Source organism: Phyllobates terribilis, unplaced genomic scaffold (assembly GCF_046119375.1).
Source record: "Phyllobates terribilis strain yellow unplaced genomic scaffold, ASM4611937v1 Scaffold_5__5_contigs__length_657084704, whole genome shotgun sequence".
Classification (NCBI taxonomy): Eukaryota; Metazoa; Chordata; class Amphibia; order Anura; family Dendrobatidae; genus Phyllobates; species Phyllobates terribilis.
Window position 1 is genome coordinate 556,665,145 of NW_027362765.1, and position 17,173 is coordinate 556,682,317.

Genomic DNA, 17,173 nt, shown 5'->3' on the forward strand with positions numbered 1-17,173 from the left:
AGATCCCTTTCTTACGGCCACGCCAATCGCTACAAATTCCAGATGAGGCACAAAAACAGCAGGTGCTTCAACGGATATCAAGTGCTCCTTTAAGTGGGCTCTCCTCCACATCAACTTCAACATCACAAATACTCCAGTCCTCAAAGGTGTCACCCAGCACTTGCTTCCTCACAGCTCCCAAATCTCCAGCTGCCCGTCTGAGTATGAGGTAGAACTGATGGTTGAGTCTGCAGAGCTGTTTACTCATACTATAGCCTGGGAATCAGAGATCGACTCCAGCGCTTCTGTGAATCCAGACGAGGAAATGATCTGCACTGATGCCCAGAATCTTTATGAGTCGGATCCAGGACCAGACGCAGAAGGTTCTGACCATAATGTAGACCCTCATTCCCAAACTGTAACTCCTGTTGGTGGAGACAATGAGGAAGACGATGATAAGACTCAAATACCTGATTGGAGCGACAACTTTAGTTTTTTGTCAGGGCAGGAACAGGTTGGCTCTGAGGACGACGGGTGTGATAACACACAGGGTGATGATGATGAGGTTGGAGATCCCACTTACTGTCAACCCACAGTCAGCCAAGAGATGAGGTCAGCAGAGGAGGTGGAGGAAGATGCTAGTGACGACGAGGTCAGGTTGCGCCTTCCTGGACAGAGACGTAGTACTGGAAGCACGTCAACAACTGCATCCTCAAACAAAACTCTGCCTCTCACCACAAGTCGTGGTGGCTCTTCAGGTCGCATGGGTGCTAAGCCTTGCATAGCCTGGGCATTTTTTCAGATCGATAAAGATGACCCAACTCGTGTTATCTGTAACATTTGTCAGCAAAAGCTAAGTAGAGGCCAAAAAATACATAGTTTGAGTACTTCATGCATGAACCGGCACATGGACATGAAGCATAAGTTGCAGTGGAAGCTCAGTGTGCTACAATGCGGCCTAGCCGGCCGGGCCAACCACCGTCTGCCATATCTTGTGCATCCGCGGCCTCTTCATCCTCTGTGACTGGGGGGACAGCAGTCACACCTGTTTTGGGGCGCAGACCTGCCACCTCTTTACCCGCAACAGCCAGCGTGATTGGCAGGTCATCATTTTCTTTGGAGGTGGGAACACCAGCTGGTGTTGAGCGCTGTCCGACATCGATAGCACCACCTTTGGATCAAGGCAACCTAACATGTCCGCCTGCATCTTCCTCACAGACCGGCAGTTTGCCGGGGACACCCTTATCAACCCCGTCTAAGCACAATAGCCAGCCCTCGGTCCCTCAGATGTGGACAAGTAAAAGACCATTTCCTCCTAGCCATGAGAAAGCTAAGAGGTTGAATTTCACCATCTGCAAGCTCTTGGCTACAGAAATGCTGCCTTTCCGCCTGGTGGACACAGAGGATTTTCGAGACCTTATGTCCGTCGCAGTGCCCCAGTACCAGATGCCCAGTCGGCACTACTTCTCAAAGAAAGGTGTGCCTGCGCTCCACCAGCATGTCGCACACAACATCACCGCTTCTTTGAGAAACTCTGTGTGTGACAGGGTGCATTTCACCACAGACACTTGGACGAGTAGGCATGGACAGGGGCGTTACATGTCGCTGACTGGGCACTGAGTAACTATGGTGACAGCAGGACAAGGGGCTGCTGTCCAAGTCTTGCCGTCCCCACGAGTTGTGCGTCAATCCTCTTTATGTCAAAGTTCCTCCACTGCTTCTGCCTCCTCAACCTCCTCTCGGTCTTCCACCTGCACCCAAAGCCTGTCTGGTCATGCCACAAGCTTTCTAACTGCGCAGAAGGGATCCTGCACACCTCCTTACTATGCTGGCAGTAGGGCTCAACGTCATCAGGCGGTTTTTACATTGAAATGTCTGGGAAATGTGAGTCACACAGCTGAGGAGTTGTGGTCAGCTCTGGAGAACCAATTTCATGAATGGTTGTCTCCACTGGACCTGAAACCAGGGAAGGCCGTGTGCGACAATGCTGCAAACCTGGGTGCGGCCCTTCGCCGGGGCAATGTCACGCACGTGCCTTGTATGGCTCACGTGTTGAACCTGGTTGTCCAGCAATTTTTAGCCCACTATCCCAGACTAGATGGCCTTCTGCAGAGGGCACGGTCGCTGTGTGCTCACTTCCGCCGTTCGCATCCCGCAGCTCAGCGACTTACATCTCTACAGAAGTCGTTGGGCCTGCCACTTCACCGGCTAAAATGCGATGTGCCTACCCGGTGGAATTCAACTCTGCACATGTTGCAGCGACTGTGGCAGCACCGACAAGCCCTGGTGCAATACGTTCTGACGTATAGCCTGGGCCAACGAGATTCAGAGGTGGGGCAAATCACGCTGGAGGAGTGGTCTCAGATCAGGGACCTATGCACCCTTCTGCACAGTTTTGAAATGGCGACGAAGATGTTTAGTGCTGACGATGCCATTATCAGCATGACTATTCCGGTGATTTACATGCTGGAGCACATGTTAAACAGAATTCGGAGTCAGGTGGTGGCACAAGAGGAGGTGGAGGAAGTAGAGGAGGAGGAGTTGTATGCGGAAGGGTTAACATCTGCAAGGTCCAGACGGTCGGCAGCACCAAGGCGGCAGGCATGTGAGGGTGGGGGAGATGGTTTTACCAGGGCGCATGGTAGCAGCCAAACTAGTGAGGAAGGTGCAGGAGCCCAGGAAGAAGTGGAGGACGAACTGATGGAAGACTCATCAGATGAGGGAGACCTTGATCACATTTCTGTTGTGCGAGGTTGGGGGGAGAGGACAGAGGAAGGAAGCATGATTGTTACCTCGCCACCAACACAACAGGGACTTGGTGCTCCTGGATGCGCAACACACATGAGTGCCTTCTTGCTGCACTACCTGCAACATGACCCTCGAATTGTGAGAATTAGAAATAATCCTGACTACTGGGTTGCCACACTGTTAGATCCCCGGTACAAAAGTAAATTTGCAGAAATTATTCCTGCCATAGAAAGGGATGCACGCATGCAGGAGTATCAGCAGAGACTGTTGAAGAATCTTACATGTGCTTTTCCACAAAATACCAGTGGTGCACGTAGTGAATCTCACAGTTCCAACTTGCCAACCGTGGGACCGTCAAGTGTTCAGCACTCAAACCGTAACAGAACCACAGTATCTGCTGGTAACATCAATTTTGCGGAACCATTTCACCACTTTTTTAGCCCATCCTTTGCAAGGCCACAGGAGACAAGAAGTCTGACACACAGTCAAAGCCTAGAGACGATGGTACAGGAGTATCTCCAAGTAAACATTGAAGCCACGACTGTGTCACTGGACCCTTGCTCTTTTTGGGCTTCCAATCTGGATAAATGGCCGGAGCTAGCCACTTACGCCTTGGAGATCTTGTCATGCCCCGCAGCCAGCGTTCTGTCTGAACGTGTGTTCAGCGCTGCTGGTGGTGTGCTGACAGATAAGCGCACGCGGCTCTCCACTGATAATGTAGACAGATTCACGTTCATAAAGATGAACAAATCATGGATCCGAAACGACTTTTCTACCCCTGTGTCATCCTGGGGAGAGTAAAAGCTTGATGATTGGTTAAAATCACCCTACCAACCGTTTTAAGCTTTCAAATTACTAATCATGTTTATCTGTATCTTGACTGGAAAATAATTTGGGCTTTGTAGCAGTGTGCAGCACTGATCCTATTAGGCCATCTATACTAAAGCTTCACCAGATTTAAAATTAAAAATAATTTTTAGCTGCATCTAGCCCGGAAAATAATTTTGGGGCTCCGAGATGCGCAAGACACATAAGTGCCTTCTTGCTGCACTACCTGCAGCATGACCCTCATATTGTCAGAATTCGAAGTAATCATGACTACTGGGTTGCCACACTCTTAGATCCCCCAAACTTTTCGATCAACCTTTTCATTTTAATAAAGACCAAAAAAATGGTCATTTTTGAAATTATAAGCATTAGCAGGTTGTTAGAAACTGAAATCAAACAGTTTTCAACTCAAAACTTTATTCTAGGTGATGTTACATTTTCACATAGGACCCCTTGTTCGAAAGGAGCTTCTGAACTCTCTCGTCCATTGAATTTGTCAGGTTTTGGATGGTTTCTGCTTCAATTGTTTTGCATGAGGACAGAATACCCTCCCAGAGCTGTTGCTTAGATGTGAACTGCCTCCAGCCATCATAGACACTCCTTTTAATGATGCTCCAAAGGTTCTGAATGGGGTAGAGGTCAGGGGAGCATGGGGGTCACACCATAAGTTTGTCCCCTTTTATGCCCATATCAGCCAGAGATGCAGATGTTTTATGTGCAGCATGAGATGGTGCATTATCATGCAGAAAAATGATCTTGCTGTGAAATACACGGTTCTTCTTCTTGAACCATGGCAGGAAGTGCTGTTTGAGAAAATCCACTTACATTATGGAGTTCATCTTTAGCGCCTTCAGGGATCCTAAAGGGGCCGACAATCTCTCTCCCCATGATTCCAGCCCAAAACATTACTCCACCTCCTCCTTGTTGGCGCTGTAGCCGTGTTTGCGTGGGGTGTCCATCAACCAGCCATCCTCCACTCCATCCATCTGGACCATCGAGCGCTGCACGGCACTCATCCGTGAACAAAACTGTTTTGAAATCAGTCTTCATGTAATGTTTGGCCCACTGGAGCCGTTTCTGCTTGTGTGAAGTGGATAGAGGAGGTCGACAGGATGGCGTATGCACAGCTGCAAACCTCTGAAGGACCCTGCATCTTGTTTTTCGGGGGACGTTGGAGGCACAAGCAGCTTCAAAAACTTGTCTGCTGCTATGACAAGGCTTTTTGGCCGCTGCTCTTTCAACCTGACGTAATTGCCTGTAGGAAAGAGTCCTCAATTTGCCCTTATCAGCACGCACACGTGTGTACTGTGAATCAGCTACATACTTCTTGATTGCCAAGACACTTCATCCTGATCATCGCACAATGTTGATTGTAGTCATGCCTTGACCTAAACACTCCACAATTTGTTGCTTCTCAGCAGCCGACACATCCTTTTTCTTTCCCATTTTGGCAGAAAATGTAGGCTGCTTAATAATGTGAGAGAGCCTTCTTAAGTAGTCTTGCCTTTCATTGGACACACCTGCCAAACTAATTAGCACAGGTGTCTGCAATTGCTTACAGTGATATAAAGAGCCCTGACACACATCACCATCAATGAGTTTAACTGACAAACAAACAAATTCTTCCCTTATCACTCCTAAACACTTTTTGCATAATAATTTGGAAGGCAGTGTACATGTGCTTTTCCACAAAACACCAGCGGTTCACGTAGTGAATCTTACAGTTCTAACTTGCCAACCGTGGTCTGTATGGAGTTGTTCAATAAAGGGCCCAAAATTAAGATAACATAGATGGGAGAGGTCTCTATGAATAGGAATTCCTAAGTATTTGATACCCTGTGAGGGACAGGCAAAGGGAAAGTTGGACTGGATGGAATCCTATATGGATTTGGGGAGGGAGACATCGAGGGCCTCAGACTTCGCTGCATTGATTTTAAAATTTGACCATGTAACAAAGTGATCTATTTCAGCCATAACAGCAGGGATGGATATATGTGATTGAGTGATATATACTAGGACATCATCAGCAAATAGAGAGCACTTGTACTCGGTGCCTCCCACCTCAATCCACCTAATATTGGGGTTATGGCGAATTGATGAGAGCAGGTGCTCCGTCACTAGGATGTATAAGAGAGGGGACAGAGGACATCCCTGCCTTGTCCCATTGGTGATTGTGAAAGGTGATGAAAATGTTCTGCCGCACCCCCTGGGCCTTGGGACACCCGGAGCCGCACCCTTTTTGGTGGATGCTGGTGGTTGTAGTCTTCGTGGCGGCGACCCGGTTCCGTGGCTCAGGGCGGTCAAACCAGTGGCGGAACTATTTATGTGGTTTTGATGTTTAAATGTTCGACTACGCCACCCGTGGATTGCGGTCAGAGTGAACCGCTGCTACAGGGCAGACCGCTGAGGCTGGTGTTGTGGGTGCAGCAGAGCGTAGCATAACTCCCCACGGGAGGAGTATAGCCTCAGGGCAGTGTATGCGGAGGATGGGGGTGATGGTGCAGGGCAGCAGCAGTAACGACACGGAGTCAGTGATGCAGTCCAGGGCCTTTACTCACAGTTCTTATTATCCAGACCACGTCTGCAGGTAACGGCTGCCCACGTCGTACTGTGCTCACCAGGTGAGGGGCTCAGACAACTCCCAGATAACTTTGGAGCACTTCACAGGACCCCCTTTGTGTGTCCTTTGTCTGGCCTTTCTTACCAACACTTCTGTCCGGCTGCCTCGGGCCTCCTCTTGGTAAACTTGGCGCCAGTTTCCCTGACCCTATGTGGTGCCTTCCTAGCGGGTGTAGCGAGGGGCTGCGCCACATAAAATGTCAGAGCCTCCGGTTTCTAGCTGAGGGTCGTTTCCTGCCTCCACTAGTTCGGGGACCGGTCTCCCCCTTTGGCCTGACCCCTCCACGCAGGTGGATTCGGGCGTGCGGTGGCGACTCGCCCGTCCGCACCCCTGGGATCCCTTCATTCCTCGTTCCTGGAGCCTTCTCCGCTCCTCTTCCTTCCTTCTCCCTCTTCCAGGCCTGGGCCTCTGTTACTAGGCCCACCTCGGGAGCAGAGCTCATGCAGAGCCCCTGCTCCCTGCCACTTCTGCTCAGACTTCTCTGCACTGAACTAAGATGGTGCCCACCTTTTATACTCCCTTCTCAATGCACCCAGGAACTGCTTCCTCCCTGCTCCTGCACTACAGGGTTCCCCTTCCTCAGTGTTCCCTCCCCACACTCCAGCCAGGGACAGGGACTGTCGTGCCCATCTCAGGGGCATATTGGTCGCCCTGCCCCACGGCAATGTGGTGTAATGCATGCAGGTGTCGGGTCCTGATCCACACTCCATCCTTACCTGAGAGTGAGATATCACACCTCTGGGTGAGGTGCAATACGTCTGTAGCAACCAAGCCCTCAGGGTGCTACAGTTCCATTTATCTTCAGCCTAGGTGACGTATTGCGATACAGGGCCGTGATTTTGGCTATAAAAGGGTCCCCTAGACCCCTACCCCAAGCTTTTTAAGAGAATCATATATGGCGTGTCAGGAGACTCTATGGAATGCTTTCTCAGCATCCAACGAGAGTATCTAATTACAAATTTTTAACTGCATCTAGCCCAGGAAATACTTTGTGCCTAGTAGCAGTGTCTGCTAGTCAGCGGATTATCCCGGCTGTTAAGCAAGCTACACCACCTGTAGTTTAGACACTTAATTTTTTCAAAGGAAATGATTCGGGACCATGGGATACTTAGTGAAGAGCATCAGGAGGCACCTCAAGGCATAGGGGCTGGGACTGGCATTAGGATGCCTTGCGGTGGACAGCCGAGCTCGATCCTTATAAAAGCTTTTTAACTGCAGCAGCTTTAGTGGACGCTACTGGAGCTGGAATTACCCGGCTGCTGGCATGAGACTTGCCCTCCAATAGATCCTTGTAAATGGATTTAAAGTGTATTCATTCAAATTAGAGAGACAATTTAAATTAAAAAGCTTAGAGCTGCCTCCACCAGAGGGGGGCTCGCTCGACCCACCAGCGGACAGGCACCAGTATTGGGAGAGGGGGGCTGGCCGTCAGGGTTCACCGCGGCTCTGGCACAAACCCGGCGACACGGAGGTGGCACGGGCAGGAGCGGACTGGCCGTGTCGGCTTCTCACTTTTTGGATTTTAGAATGGCATGACATGCCTATATCTGTGTCTCCCCCTCCTTTTACTCCTCCACCTCTTTTATTTTCGCATGACTATATGTACTTGTCACTTTTCCATGTGTTAGTTATGTCTTCTGAGCAGTTTGTCAGCTTTTGGACACCTTTGAAGGTGTTTTCTATGTGTTTCTATGTGTTTTTGTTTGCCTGCCATTGTTTTTAACGGTGTTCGAAGGTGTTCGACGAACAGTTCGACGAACAGTTCGGCGAACACACGGGTGTTCGACGAACCGAACCGAACTCGAACACTACGGGGGTGGCTCAACACTAGTTACTATGCCAAGAGTGTGCAAAGCAGTCATCAAAGCAAAAGGTGGCTAATTTGAAGAACCTACAATATAAGACATATTTTCAGTTGTTTCACACTTTTTTGTTAAGTATATAATTCCACATGTGTTAATTCATAGTTTTGATGCCTTCAGTGTGAATGTACAATTTTCAAAGTCATGAAAATACAGAAAAATCTTTAAATGAGAAGGTGTGTCCAAACTTTTGGTCTTTACTGTATATATATATATATATATATATATATATATATATATATATATATGTTGTGGAATACCTAGACTAACAGGATGTTCAATGGACCCTCTTGCTATATGCACTGCAGTCTGCAACGTACACTGCCTGCCTGCCTAATTCCTGCTATCACTACTGATTATATGCAGCTGGATTAGTCCTTAGAAGGGCTGTTAGTTCAGATGGATATTATAGATATATGTTGTGGAATACCTATACTAACTCTAAACAAATCTCTCCCTGATGCAGCAGCACCTCTTCCTACTCTGCCTGATTCCGGTAGACTGTGATGAGCATGGCGGCGCCCGGTCTTATATACACCTGATGATACAATGCTGCCAGCCAATCACTGTAATGCCACAACCAACATGGCTACGGCATTACAATGTGTGGCAGGCAATCCCTGCATGTTCATTGGCTCTCTAAAGAGCGCCAAACATGCAGGGAGGGCACCCGAGCTCCCGCCCAAGCAATCAGGAAATACTGACAGAGCGCCAAGCATCTCGAGCAGTGAGATCTTTGGGTGAGTACCAAGCAGTGACAAGCACATTCACTCATCACTAGTGACAAAATCTATTAATAAATGAGTCCATGGTCTACTGGGAATCGCCAATGGTTGGAGAGACCCAGACGGAAGAGTATGAGGGGTTTTAAAATGCGTACAAACACTACAGGCAACTACATGCTCTCAAATGTCCTGGTGTATGCCAGACCACCAAAAGCGTCGAGTAAGGAAATCTGTGGTCTCTTTACTACCAGGATGTCCTGCCAAGACCGAATCATGATGTTCATTTAGAACTCTAAGACGAAGATTCACTGGTACGAATAGTTTACCTAATGAACAGGCAGCAAGGGTGTCCCCCTGCGCTTCCACAACCTCTCTTTCCAGATCAAAAACTATAGAAGCAATAACCACCCCTTTCTGTATTATAGGAACTGGTTCTCAATTGTCTCCAACCCCAGGAAAACAATGAGATAAAGCATCTGCCTTAATGGTCTTATTCACTGGCATATACTGTATGTCACAAAGAAAGTTGAATCTGGGGAGGAAAAATGACTATCTTGCCTGTCCAGGCATCAGGCGCTTAGCAGATTCTAAATATAAAAGATTTTTATGACAAGTGATTTTCATGACCGGATGAACTGCCCCCTCCAGAAAATTTCGCCACTCTTCAAAAACCCACTTAATTGCCAACAATTCCCTATTACCCATGTCATAGTTTTTCTCAGTGGATCACAGTTTCCTAGAAAAACATGCACATGGAAACTAGTTGCTTGGAGATACACCCTGCATTAATACATCCCCCACCCACACTTCAGGCCCATCAACCTCCACAACAAATGGCTGAGTAACATCAAGCTGTATATGAATCGGCACAGATGCAAAACATTTCTTCAAGGTAACAAAAGCATCCCTGGCAGGACTCGACCATTTGGAAAAGTCTGTGCCTTTCCTGGTCATGTCTGTTAGAGGTTTGGCCACTACTTAAAAGTTTTTGATGAACTTACGGTAGTAGTTGGTGAAATCGCAAAATCTTTGTAATGCCTTTAAGTCTTCAGGATGATCCCAATCGAGTACCGTCCGGAATTTCGCCGGATCCATGCAAAAACCGGTGCAAAATAAAAAATAACCCAGAAAAGGGATCTTCTGAACCGAGAACATGTTACCCTCTAACATATAACAGTCAATAAACTCTGATTGCATGGCCCCTACCTGAAGATGTAACACACGAATGACCTGAGTATAATACCCCTGGTTCAAGCTCGCAGAGTCAATGATGATTATGGGCATTGACAGTTTAAGTGGTTTGAGCCCCTGGGACTAGACAAACTTAGCATCGATCAAATTAAACCCCACCCCACTGTTCAGAAAGGCTGAAATAACCACCTTATTTTTGCCAAGATGAATTTTGGATAGTAAAATAAATTGTGACCCACCCTCACAGGAATTATGTATACCTGGGTTGCCAATCTTCCAGCAACCCAAGCTCCTTAGTTTTCCGGCAGCTGTTTAATTTGTGAAATGGTTGGACAAGCACCCACAAAATGACCCTTTCCACCACAGAAGAAACACACTCACCCTTTACCCCGAACTACAGTTCGACAAACAGAATGAGTCGCCCCACCAAACTGCATGGGTTCCTCAGTTGACTCACACCTCGGTTCCCTTGACCCGGGTCCCCTGCAAATTGGAGTGTCTCTTTATGTCTCTGGCGATGACGGTAGTCCACACGGATTGCCAGATACATGTCCGTCTCAAGGGAAACTGGAGTCTCATACAGGGCAAAGGCATCCTCCTTTACCCTTACAGATAGCCTTTGACTTAACTGGCTAGCGAGTGGGGGGTCATTCCACTTAATATCACTGGACCACCTCCAAAACTCGGAGCAATACTACTCTGCTGAATTGTCTCCCTGATGAAGCTGACATAGCATAGACTTGGCCAGGTGTCTTCATATATTTGACCCAGCACCTGAAAAAATTCCTCAACTGTCCGAATCGACTGAGAGTCTTCACCCGTGGCTCCTCATTTCCTGAGGAGTGAGGATGCAATTTAAAATAAAGCTTATAGGCCTCCTTGAAAAGAACAAACTTGTCACGCCCCCCAGAGAACATGTGTCAGGCAAAGTGATCTGGGGCTCCACCGCGGGTTGTGTGCTAGTTGTGGACCCTAACCCAGATGAGTTAGGGTGCTATGAAGCAACAGAGCATAAATCTGCCACCTCCATGCTGATTTGTTGCCATTGCCCAGTGAGAGCAGTAATTGCATCCATAATGGATCAAAAAATGGGCCAATGTTAATGTAACAAGACTGTTGTTTGATATCCCGGGGCTAGGGGCTCCTTCCCTATCCCTAAAGCTGGGGGCTCCCTAGCTATCCCTGTTCCCTGGATTACTTTTAATGACGAAGACTCTGGTTCCACATGCTTTACTGAGCTCCTGAATCAGCCCTTATCTGTCCCCTCCCCCCCAGGGAAGTGGGGAGTAGTTGTATATAAGAATACACAAACCAGACAAACAAAGGAAGACGTACAGGGATAAATGAAAATACCAATCATAACAAATATGGACTCACAAACAACAGAGTGGAACATCAGAAAATAAAGGAAGGAAATAACAAATAGGAGAGAATGATGATGTGCACACAGACAAATTAGAAAGCAACAATCTGTAGAACAACACTTCAAACGCCTCCTCAAACAACAAACACCCGAAATCCAGAACCAGGCAGTATAAAACTAACACTGGCAATCCTGATTGCCAAAGCCGAGTACAAATAGGACAGAGGAGTGGCCAACACTGAACAGCTGAGATCATCAAAGCAGTTAAGCTTCATAGACTCTCAACTGAAGAGATTAATCCCTGCACTGCCAACAGAAACTTGCACCATTTAATAGGATTGTGAAATGCTTCTATTCAGTACAGGAGTATGTGAAATCAGACACCACAATCTTCTGGCCCCTCACTATTGCGGTAAACCAGTGACAAATTCTATACCGAAATCTTCCAAAAAGTAGCACTCTTTTTCATTCGGAGTCCTCTTGGGATCACAGATTTTTCCACATACGAATTTAATGTAGTGAGGTCCCATCATATTTTTAGCTATTTAATTAAAAGATTTTTCAACAATTTCATAAGATCATCTAGTTCACTGAATGATTCCTGTTGGTTTAGTTTCATCATGGAAAAAATTAGGGCAGCTTTACTTCGTCTCATAGTGTCAGTATCGTCTTCTCCAACAGAGTCAGCAATCAATGCCGTCTAAGGTAGTATAGGTAGAGGTTGTGTCATAACGACTAAAATACAGACTTAATTAGTCGTCGAAAGAAGAAGGGGAAGCAAGACAGCACACATCAGACAAAAAATATGTAGAGGAAAACTCTAATGCCAGCTCACCCCCATGAATTCCACTGCACGGAGTCTATGGTGCATTAGGAATATCCAGTGATGACAAAGAATTCAAACAACATAAGATTCGAACAAAATCCAATGATTTATTTGAAAATATATCTAAAAATCAATTGCAACCAAAACCACCACCACCTATAAACATTAAAAAGTCAGGTAGACGCGTTTTGGACACATGTACTTATTCATTGCATTAACCTACATAAAACAAGATGTGTTTTGTCATATCCTGGGCATATTACCATGTTATTTCAAGTTAAAAATCTCAAGTCTATTCTATCTAAACTGGTGTGATTTGTAGCCAGGAAGGCACCCACTATTGGGGACATACTTTCACCTATTCTGTATTTGAGTCGACCCCTAAATTCAAATAAAACATGGTTATCCATCAAGGGATCATTCAAATGTGGATATACAATATGTACTGTACATACTGCAAATTTATGGAGAATACAAAAAAATATTTCTCCTCACTAATTAATAAAACATATGAAATAAATACATATATTAATTGTAATACTACACAAGTAATCTATTTAATTACCTCTACTCACTGCAATTTACAATATATAGGATGTACTACCGGCCCATTAGAAATCAGAATTACGAGACCTCTATCTGATGCGGTAAATAAACTACTATTCAACAGTTCAGCGGTTTTGAAGCATTTCACAACAGTACATAATGGTGATGTTTCTTCCTTTCAAATAGAAAGTATTGAAAGGGTTAAACAACCGTACAGAGGTGGTGATTAGAAGAGAAAACGAATAAATCGTGAAACATGGTAGATGTACGTTTTAACAACACAATCCGAATGAATTCTTTTTTGGAATGAATGTGAGCCAAGGCTTGATCTGTCATTACGAATAATATCTTTATTTAATCATGCTTCACCTATAAATTGAATCTCCTTAGTGATGAGTTTAATTCTGTCAGCTGTCATACCCAGGATATGACAAAATACGCCTTTTTTATCTAGGTTAGTGCAATAAGTAAGTATATGTGTCCAAACCGCGTCTGCCTGACTTTTTAATGCTTATAGTTGGTGGTGGTTTTGGTTGCAATTGATTTTATATATTTTTTCAAATAAATCATTGGATTTTATCAGAATCTCTTGCAGCTGGAATTCTTTGTTTTCATTGGATACTTCTGATGAACCGCTGTCTCCGTGCAGTGGAATTCCTGAAAGTGAGATGACTTTAGAGTTTTCCTCTATGTATTTTTTATTTAATTTGATACTTACAATTTATTGGTTATTCAGTTATCTGTTAACACTATGTATTGTTATGACATGAGCTTTCCACAGGTACTTTGCATGCACTTGTCTTAAATTTTACTGACCTATCTGTAGTGCTATATGCTATATTTATTGGTCATTTTGCTGCATGTTACCCCTGTCCATTTTTTAATGCTTTTTAAAAAAAAAAAAAAAAAGTAAATAAAAATGATATTCTTTTAAACTCATAAGATCTTTGTGCGCATTTTTCTATATGCTTCTATGTGTAACACAGGTGCGGCAATACAGCGTACAGAGACACAAGGGGTTGATATAACTACTTTATACGTATTTCAACTATTTTGCAAAGGGTTTAGTAACAAGGGTAATAAATAGTGATGAGCGAGCATGCTCGCTACTGCGAGGTGCTCGGCCGAGTATCTCACTGCTCTAGATGCTCGGTGCTCTCCAAGTATTTCTGTGGTTGCTCGGCGGGAACTCTGGTCCCCTCCCTGTATGTTTGGTGCTCTTAACAGAGCCAATGAACATGCAGGGATTGTCTGCCACACACTGTAATGCCATGTTGATTGTGGCATTACAATGATTGGCTGGCCGCACAGCGTCATCAGGTCTATATCAGACCTGGCGCCGCCTTGCTTGTCACAATCACTCCAGTATCAGACGGTTTAGGGAGAGCTGCTGCTGAGCTAGGGAGAGATTTGCTTGTTTCTAGTTAGTGTAGGTATACCAAACTATATTAGAGACACATATCCATCTCAACAAACAGTCCTTCTGAGGACTAATCCATCTGCAGAGATATCACGCAGGCAGTGCATATAGGCAGGCAGACAGGCAGTGTATATAGCAGACTGCAGTGCATATAGCACAAGAGGCTCCATTCCAGTATTGTCTGCTGCTGCTGTTAGATATTTCTAGAAATAAGCCCAGGTCTCAGGGGCCAGGAAAATTTTTTTTTGGATATTAATCCTCATTATTCGCTTAAAAAGCAATCCAGAGAATACCGTTTTTCTGCACCATTTGCTTGTTGGCACTGAAGAATACAGCCAGGTCCTTTCTATATTACAGCTCTAAAAATCCAGCTATTTACAACTGTGGTTTGTTCGTCACACGGATCACATATAATTGCGCTGAAAATACTGCAATTTCTGGCCTCCATTAAAAATTTGTTTCAGTGTGTCAGTGAAGCTATTGACACCAGTTTGTTGTTGAAAATAGTTACCTACAGGCCAGCTATTTAAAACTGTGATTTGTCCATCACACGGATCACATATAAGTTTGCTCCAAATACAGCCATTTGTAGTGAGCGTGGAAGATATTATCCTCCGTTTAAAATGGGCAAGGCACGTGTCAAGGGAAGGGGAACTGGACGTGATGGTGCATGCAGAGGCCGAGTCCGTGGGAAAGCTAAAATTGTGCCACAACAAACACCCACATCTTCTCGCTCGACGTTCCTGTCCCAATTAATAGGGGACCAAAGAACACCACTATTGAACACAGAGCAGTGTGAAAAGGTTATTGGTTGGATAGTGTAACATACCTGGCGGCGTCCTTGCATAGTGGTCCATCTCCCACTGTGCAAGAGAGCGCACTTAATCTCCAGTCCAGTCTGCTAGCCTGGCTTCCCTCCATGCTGTCTGCTTGCCTCTGTTTCTGCTGCTTAAGGGCAGCGCCCGATCACTTCCTGCTTCTTGTAGCTGCAGCAGGCACACCCCTTGTGCGTCCTCAGCCTATTGCTGTCTGTCACCTGGTATTTAACCCAGCTCCTCCCTGGAATCCATGCCTGAGCATTGTGTTCTGTCAGTTGGCTTCCAGTCACTGATGTGCCAGGTCCTGTCTATGCTTCCTGCCTTGCGGTATCAGTTCCCGTGTCTGAACTGTGTCCTGTCTGAACTATCTTCTTGTCTGTTGTCTTCCGCCTATCCTGGAGGCTGTATTTCCAGGCCAGTGTGAACACGCTCCTAGCCTGTTCTTTCTGCCTTCTAGGGGCCGCATACCTAGACCCGTTCCTGTATCTTGCTGCTGTGTCTGTTCTTGTCTGAATACTCTCCTAGCCTGTTACCTGTTTTTCTCTATGTCCATACCTTCCCTTTTCCTGCAGAATCTGACCTCGTACCTAACTCCTACTCGTTGTCCCTGTACTCCCGTTTGTGAGTTTAGAGTCCACTCGCTGCTTCATTGCAAGTATCCTGTGTGTACCTGGTTCTGCCTTTCCCTTCCTGTCAGTTCTGTGTGAATAGAGCCCTGTCCCCTCTGCTCTGCCTTGCTCACCGCTCCGGCGGTTCTTGCCTGCTCTGCCTTGCTCACCGCTCCTGCGGTTTCCGCTCTGCTCTGCCTTGCTCACCGCTCCTGCGGTTTCCGCTCTGCTCTGACCCTTTGCTCGCTGCTCCGGCAGTCTCGCTCTGCTCTGACCCTTTGATCGCTGCTCCGGCAGTCTCGCTCTGCTCTGACCCTTTGCTTGCTGCTCCAGCAGTCTCGCTCTGCTCTGAACCGTTGCTCGCTGCTTCGGCAGTCTCGTCCTGCTCCTCTCTCGCTCACCGCTCCAGGCGGCCTTGTCCTGCTCTTCTCTCGCTCACCACTCCAGGCGGTCTCGTCTTGTTCTGCTCTTGCTCGCCGCTCCTGGCGGCCTCACTATGCTGTTTGTCCACCGCATCTGCGGTTCTGTTCCTGAGTCCCAGTCTGTACTGGGTCCTATCCACTCGGTGCTCCAACCTGTCATACCTGCTAGTACCTCCCTGCCTGCATACCAGTCGTGCTTACCAGTATCCGCCAGTCTGCATACCAGCCGTGTCTGCCTTTACCCAGCAGTCTGTGTGCCAGCCTAACCTGCCTGTTCGTGTATTCCCCTGTGTGGGTCAACAGCCGGGTCCGGGGTCTGTCCTGGAGCAGCACCTGGTCCCTCTGCTCGGTTCCTCCTTGGTGCACTGGCTTCGTATGCCGTCGTGCGACCCTGGTCGGATCGGGTGGATACTTAATTACGCCCCTCCAGGCATTCACTCTCCGGCACGGTCCAGTGGAATCACTACATATACACGCACACGCCATTCAGCCCGGACGTGTGCATTACAGCATGCTCAGGCCATGGTTCCCGTTGAGCCCCACGGCCTTCGCTCTCTGATACCTTTTCCAGCGAATACGTGCATCTAGAAGAAATTTATTAATTTATTTTTTGCTACTAGCTGAGTTCCAGGCGAATTTCGCACCCGTCCAGATGGAGCTTTCTGCACCCGTTCCTGCGGATCCGCCACGGTACTATGGGGATCCAAGACAGAGTCGTGCATTTGTGGAGCAATGCATGCTACACTTCAAGTTCTACCCTCTTTGTTTTCCCACCGATCGGGCTAAGGTGGGATTCATGATGTCTTACCTAGCGGGTGATGCCTTGAAATGAATCACCCCCCTATGGGACGCACAGGATCCTATCGTCCTGGACATAATGGCCTTCCTGGTGGCCTTTCTAATGGTCTTCGATGACCCTAATCCGGAGGCTCCAGTTGAAGCTTCACTTCCCAATAACCCGGAGCAGCCCCGTTGGGTAATGTGTGTGGGTAGCGCACTAGTCCTCCTGCCCGAAGAGACTTCTGCCCACCTAGAATCCACACAGGATGACTACGCTCTCCGGAATACTTCTCCCAACCTCAAGAGGCAGTCAAGATGTGCTAGGCGTAGAAGCAAGCCGTCTCGCCAGGGTCTGTCCTCCCAAAGACCTACTGACCCCAACCTTGAAGTCCCTGCTGAAGCTTCACTTCCCTGTTTCCCGGAGCAGCCCCGACGGG